We start from the raw sequence: 16,239 nt of genomic DNA on the forward strand, positions 1-16,239 counted from the left end.
TTAGAAAAATCAATTATGAAGAGAATTCTAGGTGACTTTTAAGGAGAAGTAGTGAAGATAATTCCCTAAAAAATATTCTGACTAGTATTCCAAAATAAGTATGAGATTTATAATTTCAAAACAAATTGAATGCAAAAATGAATTTCAAATAGTTTTAAGTTAAATTTCAGGGTAATTCTAAGGAGTATTTGATGGAAGTTAATCTGAGGAGAGTTCGTAGGAGAGTTTCAAATCAAATTTGGCGGCGTATTCCTATGCAATTCCTGGCAAACTTTTTTTTTCTCAGAAATCTAATCGATTTACAGTCTTGGACAAAGTGGTTCTGCATGGTATTCCCAATATATGTTTGACAGTTAGTGAAATTTGAGTATTATTTGACTTTTTGTCAAGCTAATTAATAGGTTTGATTTGTTTCCTTCACAAAATTAAACAATTATCCTACAAATCCTGATCATAACCAAATTCGATCAAATTTGACACCGTTGTTGGGGACCACAATCGGAAGAGCAGTGAGGAACATCATACAAACTAGACCCACCCTAATGTTCACTTTGATGATTGTTCCATCCTGTGAGTTTAATTCAAACAACAATAACGACCATACACTGTGTCAAAGCATCATCTTCTATTCGAATGAAACCTCATACCACTCATATCGAAACATTGAAATCGCTTTTTTTTTTTAATGATAGCTTCAATCGGATGACGGTTGTTATGCAATAAGATGATGCTCTTTTTGAATACAGGATAAACATTGATACGAACGGACCTATGTTAAAATACATAAAGCTCCCTGTAGAATGATTGACATCCCACATTTGTTTATTTATTTGTTAATTGAAAAATTCAACTGAAAATTATTTTCTAAATGAATAAAACTTAAACTAAATAGTTACGGTCAACGGTACGGAAAATACCATGTAACCGATGACGAAACACGTCAGCTGATACATTGAAGTCGAACATATTGAAAAAGTTGTTGAATTTCCGGCTGATTGCTCGAATTGGCTCATGTTGTGTATAATTTCGGCGCCGCGGTTCCAAAAACAGAAAGTCGCGTAGACGAAGAGGCCAGGAGTATACATATTTAGCTGAGCCAGCAGTGTTGGACAGTCAATGTCACCCGTAAGCAGCTTTCCAGCATGGTATAAACATTGGTAAAGCGTGGAAACCCAAGATTGTCTATTGCGTGGTGGAGGAAGTTTTCTCTACTAACGAACGATTTTTGCATCCATGATGGAATAACTGTTCATGGCTATTCAATATGGAAATTTTAATATTCAAATTACAAATCTAATTTAAAACATTTGCAAGTCATCCTATTTTAAAATTGTTGTCCTCTGAGCGCTGTATGTTTTACAGACAATTTTAAAATAAATGTCATCCATTATTTGGATGCCAGTCATCTTGATGCTCATCAGCTGATAACGATTTCAACCATAAGGCAATCATCAGAAATTCGAAAGCATATTGTTAAGGCCTCTAGCAATGCAATAATCATTCGAAGTATTACGAAGGTTTTCGGTCAGTGTACTCCTGGTGTGTATTCTCGCGTCACTTTTCAAATAGACCAATGTAACATATCCACCATTTTGAGAAAATCGAAGTTGAATTTCGACAGATTATTATTTTAACTGTTTAAAAACAATACATTTTGCAATACTATTTTTAATGTAGTCAGTGTATAATAACGTTGAAAATTCAGAAAAAAACGATAAAATCACAATTTTACTTTGAATTTCATGCTACAACATAGAAAAAACCACAAAGGACGTTTTGACAAGTCGAGTTGTACATCGGACATGTTACATTGGACGATTTTTCTCAATGACATAATCAATGAGTGTTACATTGGACGTTTTGTCTACATGATACTAGATTCCCTTTCACAGATTTCAGAGTATAGTACCTAACTTTAGATTGGCCCCGCCTTTGGAAAATGAGCACCAATCATGTTAGAAAATGAGCACCAGTCAAACTGTACATTGGACAATTTTTGATCAATGATTTTTTTAAATAAATGAACGGAAATTTGGATGGGTGTTTTTGTATCACATACAATGATAGAAGAGCAATAGCTTGTATCGCTTAACTCGATTTGTTTACATTTGTTACATTGGTCTATTTGAAAAGTGACGCGAGTATTGCCAATTTTATGTCAGTTTAAAATCACATCAAGTATGGTGGTCATGGGTATTTTACAGCTGCCAAACCCCCTTCATCCAGTTTGAATCCAACATGTCTTCGATATTCTGATTCAATGGAAAAAATAACAGGTTGCCTCGATTTTCCATCAAGATGAAGGTTTCAAACTATGGCTCAGTTATGGAAAATCCAAAATTGACGTTGCATATTGTTGATCAACTTAAAACTCCCTCCCCACTCGCAGCGTATTTTTCTATACTTAATACCGGTACATGACCGGTAACAACTTCTGTAACCTACTCTTCCCCCCTCAAATGCTACGTCATTTATGAATGTTCCCCAATTGCCCCCGGATGGTGACTGCGTTAGCTCATTAGGGTGGTTCAAAATATAAATTTGACTCTACCTAGCTCAGTTGATTCAAAATCAGTTCTCCCAAAATCTGTGCTCATTTGATTGCGGTCTCATATTGTAATGGCCCTTTGAAGTTTATATAAGTATGGGAAAAGTGATATTTTTGTCTGCCTCCCACGTTTTAGCCTTTTGCCATAACGATATTTTGAACTACTCTTATATTCAAATGTTGCGTTCAATTCCAAATTTTAACACCTACCTTAAATCTCAAATCCCAGAAATATTTCAGAATTCTTTCCTCGTGCTTTAACGGTGTACAGCTCACAGCCGGAACAGTTGACAAAAGACTGCCAAACCAAAGTCCACATTCAGCATTGACAGATCTTTCGGTTTCCGTTTCAAAGCGATGGCAAAATTCACCATCACATCACACGGAAAAAGCTTCGCGTCACGACGTTGAGGCGCCAAGAAGCGAGTGCGAAAATCCCGACTCGAGCGCGCAAATCCCGACTCGAGCGCGCACGGGAAAAGCAAAAGGAAATCCATGTAATGACTAAAGCACACGGAATGAGTTTCAAACTCAATTTGCATGTTATTACTTTTTTTTCCTGGGTAGCAGCAGCAGTCAGCGCCGGTACCACAATCATCCAAGGTTGGCCCATTTTCACTGGGTGAAAAACATCGATGGGCGAAGGCTGGTGGGAAGTTAAGGAGAGCTCCGATTGACGTTGAAATAGTTTGACAGTCCGCCATTCCTCCGGTTGCATTGTTAGTAACGAGAGGTGAGATGGGGGGGGGGTCAGAGCAGGAATAGGAATATATTTTGTTATGCGATTTCCACAAAGGCGCCGGAATGGTTTGCAACAAGGAAATGCTGCAATGGAAATGTTAGTGTGGAAATGTGCCGAAAGGCGAGTTTTCTCGGGTTTAAAGTTTCATTAGTGTCATTCTCCGTGAGAAAAGGAAAGCATTGCGCGTAGGACTGGTGGGGAGGTAGGAGAAAGTTTCGTGTAAAAGTTGCTCAGAACCCCACGGCATTTTTACAGAGCGAGCCTTTGGTTTGGATCACAACACAAACACTAGGACCAGCAGCAGCGGCCGGCAGAGCACGAAATGAAAAACCAGTGTCGAGAACAACTGTTGGCAAACAAAATGATTTATTTGCAGCGAATTGGAGCTGGAGAATAAAAATCAAACGAGGAAAAACAAAAGTTTACAACCGACCGAAGCGAGAGTCAGTAAGCGGACGGGAGGATGACGTAGGAAAACTCTTTGCGAACCCAGATCCGGGGTGGTTTAGCATGGGACCATTTCTTAAACGGGTTTTCGCGTTGGCTGGTTTTTATCCCGGGGAAAACATTACTAATTAATTTAGGACAGTTTGACGTCGACGAGCTTTTGAATCAATTTAAAGCAAAACGATGTAATGGACGCTCCTTTTTATGGGATCGAGGGACGCACGCGGAGTCAATGACACATTACGCTCACTTAAAGTGCATCGCTTGAGTGACCATCTGAGATGTCTCTGTACAAACATATCGGTTCATTATGGTTGATGGGTGACGTTTCGGCCGCATCCTCGATCCCATGCAAGAGTAATTAATATGCTTGTCGAAAAATGAGAGGGACTCTGTCAAACCAGCCTGTCAACACCTTAATTAATGGAGGGAGGAGAGGTGGCTCTTTTATTACTTCACTCGCGCTCTGCTGGTACTGTTGAGTCGATGCGAAAAATTAAGTGCGAACCAAACTAAGGGGCTGATCAGAAACCACGTTGATAATTGAGGGAGGGGGACGGAGTTGGCCATTTTCGATGGTCCATACAAATTTCCAATAAGTATATGGACGATTGTCTATCACAGGGGAGTGGCGGGTCTGGAACCTTTCGAAAACGTTCTTCGTAGTTTATGAATAGCCCCCAAGTTCGAACGGTGATGGTGGCATGTCGTGGTAGTGACAATGAACTTGACTCAGATGTTTGGTTGCACACACGCGTTTATTTAGGAGTCAACAAACAGTTGGTAACGCAGGTTGTTTTCGGCAGATGAAGTTTAATAGGTAATTGTTCGGCACTGTCGTGTGGAGAAGGGAGTACCGTAAAACGGGGTAACATTGATAGTTTTTTAAAGTATATTCTAAATATTTTTTACACCAATGAATGTTTTTCAAATTTTATATTTTTAAAACGTGTACTGAAGATCCAAGAGTTAATTTGTTAGTAATATGTTGAACGAAAATTAAAGCATTTGCACTATTTTTTTAGTTTTGTGACCGAACTTCAGTATTTTGATTTGGGGTTACTTTGATAATGCTCGATGAATTTAGAAAAAAATGAGTGAAACTCAAACAATTTAGTTCTTTATATATGAAACTTTGAATGAGTATATAATCAGAAAACTTCATAAGCAATAAGAATACAACATTGAATTTGTGATGGCTGTATCGGAAATATATTTCATAAGTGATGGTTTGAGTGCTTTTTAAAAAAGGCGAAAAACACGAAAATGATTTTTAAATATTTTTGTAAAATATATAACACATACTAAATAAAAATTATATACGATATCAACGGAAATACCCTAAGCTACAATATGGAAATAAAGTTTCTTATTTGGAAAAAGCACAGCGAGTAAATTTATTCTTTATATCATACCATCAAAGTTACCCGCATTATCAAAGATACCCCGTTTTACGGTACATTGATTGTGCAGTAGAATGAAAATCGATCCAACTCCGACTCAGAGGTTAACTAACTCCGACTCTGAATCCGTACTAGAATTCATCAAAATGCAATTATTTGAAAAAAATCACGAAATAAAATTTCTTTAAACATTTCAAGCAAATTTAAGCAATCCTTATCAAAATCTGTCATCACTTCTAACAAAATAAGTTACTAACTTTTGTAATGAAAATGGACACATAAAATTTCGAAATTCGTCACTGTTTCGAGCAAAATATTATAGCTTAAAAAAAGTACATTTAAAATTTGTATTGGCATATCTCACAACTTATAACGATTTCCGTCCTATCAAATGGTTAAACGTTTAGACATAGTTTGCCGTATCTTACAGTAAAATTTGCATAACTTGTTTATAACTTGAATTGACAAGAGTTCATTTAACAACTTATAACGAAATAGAGCATAATTTTCCACTAATTTCAGCAACATAAAGTTAACATGTCCTGTTACCATGATTTGCCATAATTGTTAACGAGGTTGATAACAAAAATCCAAAAGTGCTCACAGTTTGCAATGGAATGCCGAACTTGTTAAAAATTGGCTATAATCGCAAAAAAAATTGGTCGCAACTATGGATGAAATTGATCACAATGTTTAACAAAGTCCACAGCTATCTTCGAAAATAATCACAACTTCCAACAACTTCCAACAACTTCCAATTGAACAAAAATCTATCGCAGGTTTGCATGAAAATTTTCTATACTTTATGATATTTTTAAAAGAAAAAGACATAACTTTAGATGAAAATTATCTCAATTTACAAACAAAAACATAGTGCAAACATTATTGGGCTGAACCGAACTTTTAATAAAAATTTCTGATAAAGTTTTCACCATTTTTGTATATAGCACCATGACCAAAGTACTTTAGAATAATTTTGGAAGATTTACAGTCAACTCTCCCTAACTCGATGGGAATCCAGGCTACTTCGACCTCTTTGTCCGTACAAATGTCCCAAATTTACTCGATGAGAGTTGACTATACTACACTTTAAATTATTTTGTAGTAAAGTATTAATTTTTCATTCCGCCCTTTGACTGGGAAACAATCCGTACAGCACCCTAGCAGCACACTTGCAGCAGAGTAGTTGTAATTACTTGTATGTAACTTACTTCAGTCACAATCAAGTTGCAGCAACTTATTATGATGGAAGTGTGTTGCTTAGGCAATAATTTTGTTTTAATTTTCGGAAAACGACTCTGATTCCACGACTCCGACTCCACGATTTAAACTCCACTACTTCAACTCCACGATTTAAACTCCACTACTTCAACTCCACGAGTCCGACTCCACGACTCCGACTCCACGACTTCGACTCCACGACTCCGACTCCACGACTCCTACTCCACGACTCCGACTCCACGACTCCGACTCCACGACTCCGACTCCACGACTCCGACTCCACGACTCCGACTCCACGACTCCGACTCCACGACTCCGACTCCACGACTCCGACTCCACGACTCCGACTCCACGACTCCGACTCCACGACTCCGACTCCACGACTCCGACTCCACGACTCCGACTCCACGACTCCGACTCCACGACTCCGACTCCACGACTCCGACTCCACGACTCTGATTCCACGATTCCAACTTCACGACTATAACTCCACAACTCCGACTCCACGACTCTAACTCCACAACTTCGACTCCACGACTCCGACTCCACGACTCCGATTCCACGACTTCAACTTCACGACTCTGACTCCACGATTCCGACTCCATAACTCCAACTCCACGACTCTGATTCCACGATTCTAACTTCACGACTCTGACTCCACAACTCCGACTCCACGACTCTGACTCCGCGACTGCGAATCCACGACTCTGACTCCAAGATTCCGACTCGTGGCAATACAGGCTATACAAACTGTTTTATAACATGTGTTTTGCTTGAGAGAGAGCACAAGTGCATGCTCTCACCGCCATTCCCCCGAAATTTTTGACTTATTCCATTTCACTGCGTACATTATCCCGAATTACATTACCTCGACTAATCCATTACCCCGAATGGTCAATTAACCCAAATTCCTTTCCCTTCAAATGACCTGCTTCCAAATGACCAGGTATCGGTAAAAGTGAACTTTTGTATATAACCTGGAAATGATTTCTCGGAATGTCCCCGGTAGGAAACAGTAGTTGTTCCGAAGCATTGTGTCAATTCACCGAAGATCTTGTTGCCGAAGGTCAGCTCACCAAAAGAAAGAAAATAATCTCCAAAATATTGCTCATTGAATCAGCAGCTTCAAACGGCGCCGGTGGTGTAGTGGTAAGCGTGATTACCTCTCACCCCAGCAGGCGTGGATTCAATCCAAGTCGGCGCCGCCAGGATGTTCTGAGGCATAACATCTCTGATCACGCCTTCCTTCGGATGGGAAGTAAAGCCGTTGGTCCCCGGTTCATGAGTTGATGGGTCGATAGGTAGGGTCCAGGTGTGGGAGCTGCCTTCCTGGCACGTCGGTAGCATTGGTGCTCAGCACGGAAAACAAGATCGACGGAAAAAACAAACCAAAGGAAAAAAAAAAAAAAATCAGCAGCTTCCACTTTTTCCATTTGTTCCATTTCCTTCTAATTCCCTCAATTATACTTTTTAATGAAATGTAGGTGTAATAAATTTTAGGAAAAAAATCAGCACCTTTCAAAGGATGTCCTACTGCATGTTACATACACATTCGCTATCGACGTAACAGCCGCCAGTTGCCATATCGCTGGTAAAACGCAGTAGAGCGTTAACTCTGACCTGTACGGTAGTGACCACTACCCCATACAAATTTAACTCTCGGCGATCTTCGTCCCGGCGGTAGCCTGGAGGCCACGATGGCGGTATAAAGAAGCGGACTGGGAAAGCTACGGTGCCACTGTGGATACTCTACTACAGCAGCGAAACCCAGGCAGTATCGAGGACCTCTCGGACGCCATATGCGAAGCAATAAGAGCCGCCATCCCCAATACTAGCAGCGTACCGGGGAGACAAGCCCTCGGCTGGTGGAATGAACGTCCACCTATTTCGCAACCCTAGGAGAAGTTCTCCAGAACGCCTACGACAGCAGTCTGCACATCGAGATAGTATCGCTCGACATATCTAAGGCGTTCAACAGAACGTGGACGCCCCTCTTCCTTAAGCAATTAATTGACTGAAGTCTTAACGGACCCATCGTTCACTTCATCCAGAACTTCTTGTCCAACCGCTCATTCCGAATCGCAGTCGGCAACACCAAATCCCGGCTCTTCCCCGAGGAAACGGGTGTCCCACTAGGATTGGTTATCGCCGTTACCCTGTTCCTCGAAGTCTTCCGTGAACTACCGAAAAACATATCTGTGTTCGTCTACGCCGATGACATCTTCATCGTCACCACCGGACCCACGTCAGTACGCACAAGGTGGGCTCGCTGAAAATATCAGCCTCTAAAAGCATGGCGTCTGCCCTTCTCGTCACTGAATTAGCGTTGACCGATTCCTCAACTTTAAACAGCATTTCAGTGCAGTCAAGAAAAAGTGCCGCAGCCGAGTGAATCTCATTCGGACCATTTCCCAACAGCACAGATCGAACAACCGCAGCATCCGTTTTCACGTTGCGAATGTAATTTTCGACAGTCATCTTCTATATGGGCTGGAGATGAACTGCATCGCAACGGATAAGCTTTTAGGTACGTTAGCGCCAGTCTTCAACACCTACGTCCGGATTATCTCTGGCCTGCTGCCATCCACGCCTTCTGACGCTGCGTGCAACGACGCGGGAATCCTACCTATCGCAACCAAAGCCGCTGTTTTCAACTCTAAGACATCCGAAAATCAAAGGACTTCCTCCTCGACGAGGGGAACAGACTCCTTCGCACGGATACCCTCAAATATTTCCCTCCAGTGGCCAGGGTCCACTGGTATGGAGACAAATGCTGGCAAATACCATTACCAAAAATCGGAAGCCGGATAAAGGGCAGGTTCAAAGCCGGAGACAATTCCGTGGCCATGAAAAGGACTGTAGCTGAAATGTTAGGAGAAAAATACTCCACGCACACTCACCGATACACGGACGGATTTTGCTCTCGGGCCGAGGTCGGTATCGGAGAGTGCTTCATAACTTAATCGGTACCATTGAGAAGATGAATGGACCAACATGTGTTGACAGCTGATTTAAAACTCTTTTGTCAGGTCGGCCAGCCACTTTGGGTCTATGAGGTGTACTAGGTACCGAGGGACCAATACGGAACCGAAGCAACCTTCACTCAATAAAATATGACTCAAAACTAAGGCAAGTGGCGGTACTGCTCAATAATACTAGACCTATTTTCGTAGTAAGCTTACATCTATTATTTCGAGCATGTATACACTTATCGCATATCTCAGAAGCACATCTTCACTGCTGGTATCGGTGGGGGCCCCATGATGTTGCTCTAGCTGCACTGCTGCTGTCGGTGCTGCTCGTTGATTGTCGCAAGACATCCAACGCCGTTGCGTTGGTCGCACTAATGCACCGTCCCGTCGTCCAGTGTTACACAGAGGCACTTCTGCAACACTCTCGTTGCACCACAGCTCATCGTCTGTTCCTACAATACACCTAATGCAGCTTTTCGCCGTAGCCTTCTCCAATATACCGTGTCTCACTGCACTATCGTCTCACCGCAATCCCGCTCTGCTGTAGACGGTCACATGCACTAGACCGCAAGTTTTGGATCCAGCACTTATGGAGTCCTGACGATGCGTCTAATATCTGATATTGAACGGATTTTCCATGCATGGTTCCTTTTTACCTCTATAAAGATGCGATAAATGTTTCATTCTTTTGAAGAGATTTCAGTTTCTAAAAGATAACCCACGAATGTACACACATTTATGACATGCTTCATTTTCACGTCCATGGCTGCTTGAGATTGAAGAGGAATGAATTTTCAAATCCTACTATCAATACAAGCTGATAGTTGTAAACACATTAAACAAAAATTCTTGAAAATATACCCATTTTACTCATTGAGAATTGCATATTTGTGAAATCGGTGACAGTTATTCTGAATTATCCTGTACACTAAAATTACTGCTTTTGAGAGATTTCAAAAATGTCTTCATCTTCGATTCCAATTTAGCCAAAAAAAAAGTGTATGGAGTGTAGACACTCTTCAACATTCTCCGCCCAGAAATTCCTTTCCCTCTTCTGCTTCAAACATTAGTTAGGTGAACTTTCCTTCAATACAGCAACCAACCCGCACCTCCTTCTCCATTCGATTGCCAATCACCACCCACCACCTCAAAGCTATCAAATCGTTCTGTTGAAACTAAATCTCGATATAAATCAATTTGGATCGAAATCGAAATAGTAAAACCGGGGAAAAGGCGCGTAGTGAAGAAATATGGAAACGAGCTGCTTGATGTTTTTTGCCCACCCTGCTGGAAGCTCCTTTCCCCGCCGATCAAAGTAAATCAGGAATAAGGAAAGCGCAGACCAACCGTTGGCTTTTCCTGTTCCGTTTTCTCCTTTGGATTTTTTTTCTCTCTCGATTTCGCTAGCATGTAGCAAGAACTTTTAAAGTTTATGGAAAGCTGGGAGTGGTTGGACGTGGGTGGTGGTGTGTTGAGTGAAAGAATAATATCCGAAAATAAGCCCCGCAGTAGGAAATCGGGAGTGGTAAGGCGACGCTTTGACTGGCGTCGGCGGTTGGTGGTTGGAAGATTAGCTGTAGCGCGGCGCGACGGATGGATAGGAGTTGTGTGGATGAAGAAAAATGACGTGAGTTTTTTGTGTCGGGATGGCGTTGTTCTGTTTGGTGAGCAAGCACTGGAACGAGTTTTGCTGTAACGTGGCAAGAGGATCGATAACACAAAATCAATTTTGGGTAATATTTATACGTGTTATTTCATGGAAAAAAAATCCCGGCGAAATAGACGGAAAGCAAAATCTGTACTGAAAGATTTATTGCACTTTGCGCTGAAGTTGGTGGATTGTTTTTCATGAGCTAGGGAAGATTCCTGAAGCTTAAAGTAGAATTAATAAGAGATTTTTAGGATTTTAGATTCATGTACTCCACCGTAAATTTCAGCAATTGATCCACTTCAAGCAATGCAAAACAAAACAACAACCACGGTTTTCAACGATTTTCTCTTTTTGGGGATGGTACAAAAAGGCTCAATGGTATTACACTTTTAGGCATAAATTAACGTGTCTCAGCTCCTCCCTCCCTTCATAAGTGAATGGATTGTAGATTAACCTTTACTTTTTTCTCTATTTTCAGGTAAGTGCTCGCTGTCCATAGCCAAGTACACGCAGGGAAATTGTAAGTCTAAATAAAAATAAAACAATACTGGTGCTCTTATTTCAGGATGAGTAATCAACATTAACAGCACGATATTCAAATTTGTTGTTAATCATTCCGGCAGCAAGCAACGAAGTAGAAAGTTCGTGCAGTTTTCAGCAAATTAGTTAACCCAAGACCTTCTCTCTTTTATTTGCCATTCAACTCGCCTTCAACGGTTGTGCACTGTCTGTAGCTAATCTGATGCTAAAAAAGGGTTAAGCTCAAACACCTTTCAGCCCCTGCCTCGTGTTTCATCGATCTTGTGCAATGACGCCGACTGGCTTGTGGCCCATAAAACAGAAGAGCACCTAAAACAGCCCGGGCTCGTTACACAGTCCACTGGAGAAAGTAAATCGTTTCGAAAGGAAGCCCACGAACGAACCAGTCACTGCTCACCAGCCCAACCCGGTCAATTCAGAAGCAAGCACGGTCGGTGGCAGAGTATTTAAAATGCTGATTGGCCTAATTTTTCCCTTTTGCCCATTGCTAATGCTTTTTGCAAGTAGCTTTCATTTTTCCTCTCTCATCTTTTGCCTGCTGCTGCAACCTGGCAACCTGGCTTCAGAGTTGCAAACCGAACTTAAAATGCTACTCCAGTTCAATGCTGCCGGAGTGCCCACACCCGTCTTCCACCCCCTTTTTTTCTGACTGCACTACAATTTACTACAGAAAAGCTGCTTGTCCTGGCGCTCGTGCAGATCGCTCCCCGCCCGCTGCTGCTCGACGTGATTTGGCAAGTTTGCCCTTTGGCCTCCCAGCCAGCGAGGAGAATGATTTAAATGGTGGCACAATGAAACTGTTCAAAACTTGAGCGATCATTATTCACGAGGGTGGGCAATAACAGGAAGTAGAATTTAAAACTGCATTCAAATGATTTGAAAACTTTACCTTCGTTTGGCCGCTGCAATTAATATATAGTTGTTTCAATTTTATCCACTCATTTCGAAACGAACTTTTCAGATGGCTTCGAATTGAAGTCATTACTGCACAAAAAACGTAAAGATCTAGCTTCGGTTCAAACCTGCGGTTTTATCAACGATGCTGCAAAATGGTTAATTAATTTTTCAATTTGACAATACTTGAAAAGGTTAAGCACTCTTCAGTCGTTTCAGCTAGCAATTTGTCAATTTGTATTTGCATTGCAAAACCTGAAGAGATTTGCAAATAACTGGCACGAGCGTTGAATCCGGAGAATAACTGGTCTCAGCTTGTTGCTGTTTGAAATTGATTAATTACACAAATGAGGTCTTCTCAGGGTATTTTCATATGTTTCATGTACATTTTTTTTTATCTTGTTCATTTGAAAGGCTCAATCACGTTAACTTTACGGAGCCGATATTTCATTGTTTTGTAACAACATTTACTTACTTCTAGGTCTAGAAATAGTTGGGCTTACCCGAGGTATGTTTTTCATTGATTTGTTTTCCGTCCATCATGTTTTCCATACTGAGTACTAATGGTACTGATGCCAGGAAGGCTGCTCCCACACCTTTTTTTGTTTCTTAATTTATTGGATAAGGCTCAACCGAATTAACTTTGCAGAGCCGAGGATTATTGTTCACTATACAATACATCTTAAAACTATAGTCAAAAGGTACAACTCAATAAACATTTTATCTTCCGCTATCCAATAAGCCTCCTCCACCAGAACGGGAGCCACTTCCAGTGGTTTCATTGTATGGCAGATTCGCCAACGGGGTCAGAGCGCTTTCATTGCAGCAATGGATGCAAAACGTGGTCAGCACTCACACATTCATCACGCAACGGTTGGTTTCCAAAGTCGATGACGTATCGACTGAAAGAACTGCTGATGAAGAACAATGAGTACCACACAATGGTTGCTGCCGAGTAAACAGACGATCGCGTGACACACATTGAGAGTGGTCTGCTTCTATTGACAGCCGAGTGAACACTCAGCTTCCACACCTGGACCCTACCAATTGACCCATCAACTCATGAACCGGGGACCAACGACTTTACTTCCGGCGTGATCAGAGATTTTATGCCTCAGAAGATCCCTACGGTGCCGACTGGGATTGAATCACGTTTACTACTACACCGTGGTGCCGCCATGCCAGAGGTTAGAGGGGTACATTGCCCAAGGATAGGTTCAGGGGAAGAGTTTGTGGGTGGGGTTTCGCTATCTCATCAGAACGTTGTGCCAGTATATGAACGGTAGTGTGGTTCTAGATTCAACCTCGTCTGGAGTTGGAGCGAGTGTGTTAACTAGTGAGCGATGATGAGAATCATCGAGATGAGGATTTTCCATGTAAAATATTAAGCCAAAAAAGGCAGTAAATAATACTTTGAGTGACTTTTAAGAACTACGAATATATTCAATTTTGCAATTACTAAATACAACAAACATTAAAATCCGACCGGATAGTGAGATTATGTAAAACTGTTCGAATGACTGTTGTAGACTCAAACAGTTTTGTGAAGAATTCAACTTGTATGTTCTTTTTTTATTATTAGGGGATTGATTGAATTATCAAATAATGTAAAATTTTAAGCTTCATAATTGAGTTACAATTCGAATTATTAAAACTGCTATCGTTTTGAATTACTTTACCTAGTATTTCACTTCCGGTATGTGCTTGAAAAAAAATTGGTATTTGGTAGACGCAACACATTTGTAGTTTTTTTCTTTGTTTTGTTTTCCGTCGATCTTGTGTTCCGTACTGAGCACCAATGTTACCGACGCCAGGGAGGTAGCTCCTACATCTGGACCCTACCTATCGACCCATTAACTCATGGACCGTACATTTTTAGTTCTACGGAGAAAATTTCAGCTCAATTGATTATAAGAGAATCAAGGTACAATATGCCAAAGATGACCATTTTATATGAGAATCAGCTTGCAGTGCTAATTATAGCGAACAGCACTGTTAAAAAACCGGATATGAAAGAGCAAAATACAGCTAGAATTTTGTTTCAGTTAAACAAAGAGATGCGATATTTATCTGCACAATTCCGAAATATTTGTTTTGATCTTCTTCTTTTTCCTCTTTTCTTTATTTAACGTCGATCTCTGTTCCGCAATCTAGTGCCAATCACCGACGAACATCGATTGCCATCCATTGACGGCAATGGAATATGCAGGAAGGCAGTTTCCACACCTGCGTAGGATATCGAACCCATTCAACACACATGGGCCGGGACCAACGGCTTTGCTTCCCTTCCGAAGGAAGACGTGACCAGAGATTTTTATGCCTCAGAAAAATCACACCGACCTCGGCTGGGATTGAACCCATTGGGGGTGAGAAAGCAGTCACGCTCACCATTACACCACCGGCGTCGGCACTTGTTTTGATGATTTATGGGATTTGCCCTTTACCTTCCCTGGACCAGAAAATTAGTCTGATCTCATCAAAAGAAAGTGAAACGCGAAAACAATAGAGTTGTGAACCACACCATACCCTTATTTCCGTTAGTTTCTACTACGCGTCTTCAAGAGCATGATGATCAGCTCTCTCCAAACATACAACTCTGAAATTATAGTGCAGCAAACATTGGGTAGCAATTTCTTACAGACAGTCACTGTCATTTAAGAGATTTGTGCAATGGAAAAAATCGAAGATACATAGCAAATCAGCCATTTATGAACACTGTCTCGTATGTCCATAACGCTCCAGGAGTTCTCTCCTCTTGGAAGTCACGCTTAAAAACTTTCCAATCAATTCACATACGTTTTTCTCCACAATTTTCTATCGGATTTTCATGAATATTTTTTTAATCACTTCAGGGCTGTGGAGTTGGAGTCTGACGCATTTTTGAGACTACGACTGTTATTAAAAATTAACGTGAAACTAGATCTTATTTGGACTTCGTGCATCTTTTTTGCGTTCATCATGAAAACTAACATGAACCGCATAAGCATAGCTTCCGCTTAAGCCTAGCTTCCGCAAAATTCTTCTTTTCTTATTTCACGTTGGCATGATGACCAAATGAACATACTTTTTATAGGGCACGTTTATATCCCAGCTATTTTTGATGAAACAAGCAAGTGAGAATAATCTCAAATAAAAGAAATACAACATTTCTAAAACATTTAATAGCTGCATTATATAACGAGAAATTTAAGGAAACCTTTGCGTAAAACTTCAAAAGCACAGCAACTAAGCAGCATCAATTTCATATTCATTCATTCATTTAAAAATTAAAGCGGATTTAAAAAAATATATAAATTCAATATAGTCAACTCTCCTAAACTCGATACTTAAGAAACCATCGAGTTATAGAGAATATCAAGCTACAGAGGGTTTGGAAGAGGGCGCCCAGGAAGGCGAATTCAATGACAGGCAAATTTCACACGATTAATTTTACCTTTTAGTGCGTCAGAGTACCTCCCTGGCAAACCGATTGGGACAATGGAAATCTTGGACGGTGGTTACATTCAATTATTCCTAAGCGTGGTTTAAAGGCATGGGTTTAAGTCGTGACTTCATTCGCGTGATGAGTAGATTTATGTCCAAGCACTACTCGCTAGATGCTCATCTCAATAGAGTAAACCTCGTGGACAGCAACATCTGTCGGTGTGGAAACGGTTACGATGACATCGATCACGCAGTTTGGCAATGTATGGATAATTACGCCACCAGAGAGCGACTTTTGAATACCCTTGAGGCCCATGGAAGAAAACCCTATGGTCCTATCAGAGATGTGTTGGGAGCTCACGATATCTGCTATATGCAGTCGGTTTATGTGTTTCTTT

The 16,239-nt window shown here is 40.9% G+C and overlaps 1 protein-coding gene across 24 annotated transcripts in view; it reads left to right on the plus strand.

Annotated features, from left to right (window-relative positions):
• LOC135698378 (protein muscleblind-like) overlaps positions 1–16,239 on the plus strand; it is an 847,806-nt gene that overhangs the window by 221,911 nt on the left and 609,656 nt on the right. Inside the window, exon 1 of one of the 24 annotated variants that reach the window (XM_065218316.1) lies at positions 11,486–11,504. The exons of the other annotated variants lie outside the window; for them this stretch is intronic. The gene's annotated coding sequence lies outside the window, so the exon portion shown is untranslated. Of the gene's footprint in view, positions 1–11,485; positions 11,505–16,239 lie in introns of those variants that run through there. 24 annotated transcript variants of the gene reach the window in all.

This window comes from Ochlerotatus camptorhynchus, unplaced genomic scaffold, assembly GCF_037179485.1.
Source record: "Ochlerotatus camptorhynchus isolate MF236.1 unplaced genomic scaffold, CSIRO-AGI_Acam_v1.1 ptg000085l, whole genome shotgun sequence".
Taxonomy (NCBI): Eukaryota; Metazoa; Arthropoda; class Insecta; order Diptera; family Culicidae; genus Ochlerotatus; species Ochlerotatus camptorhynchus.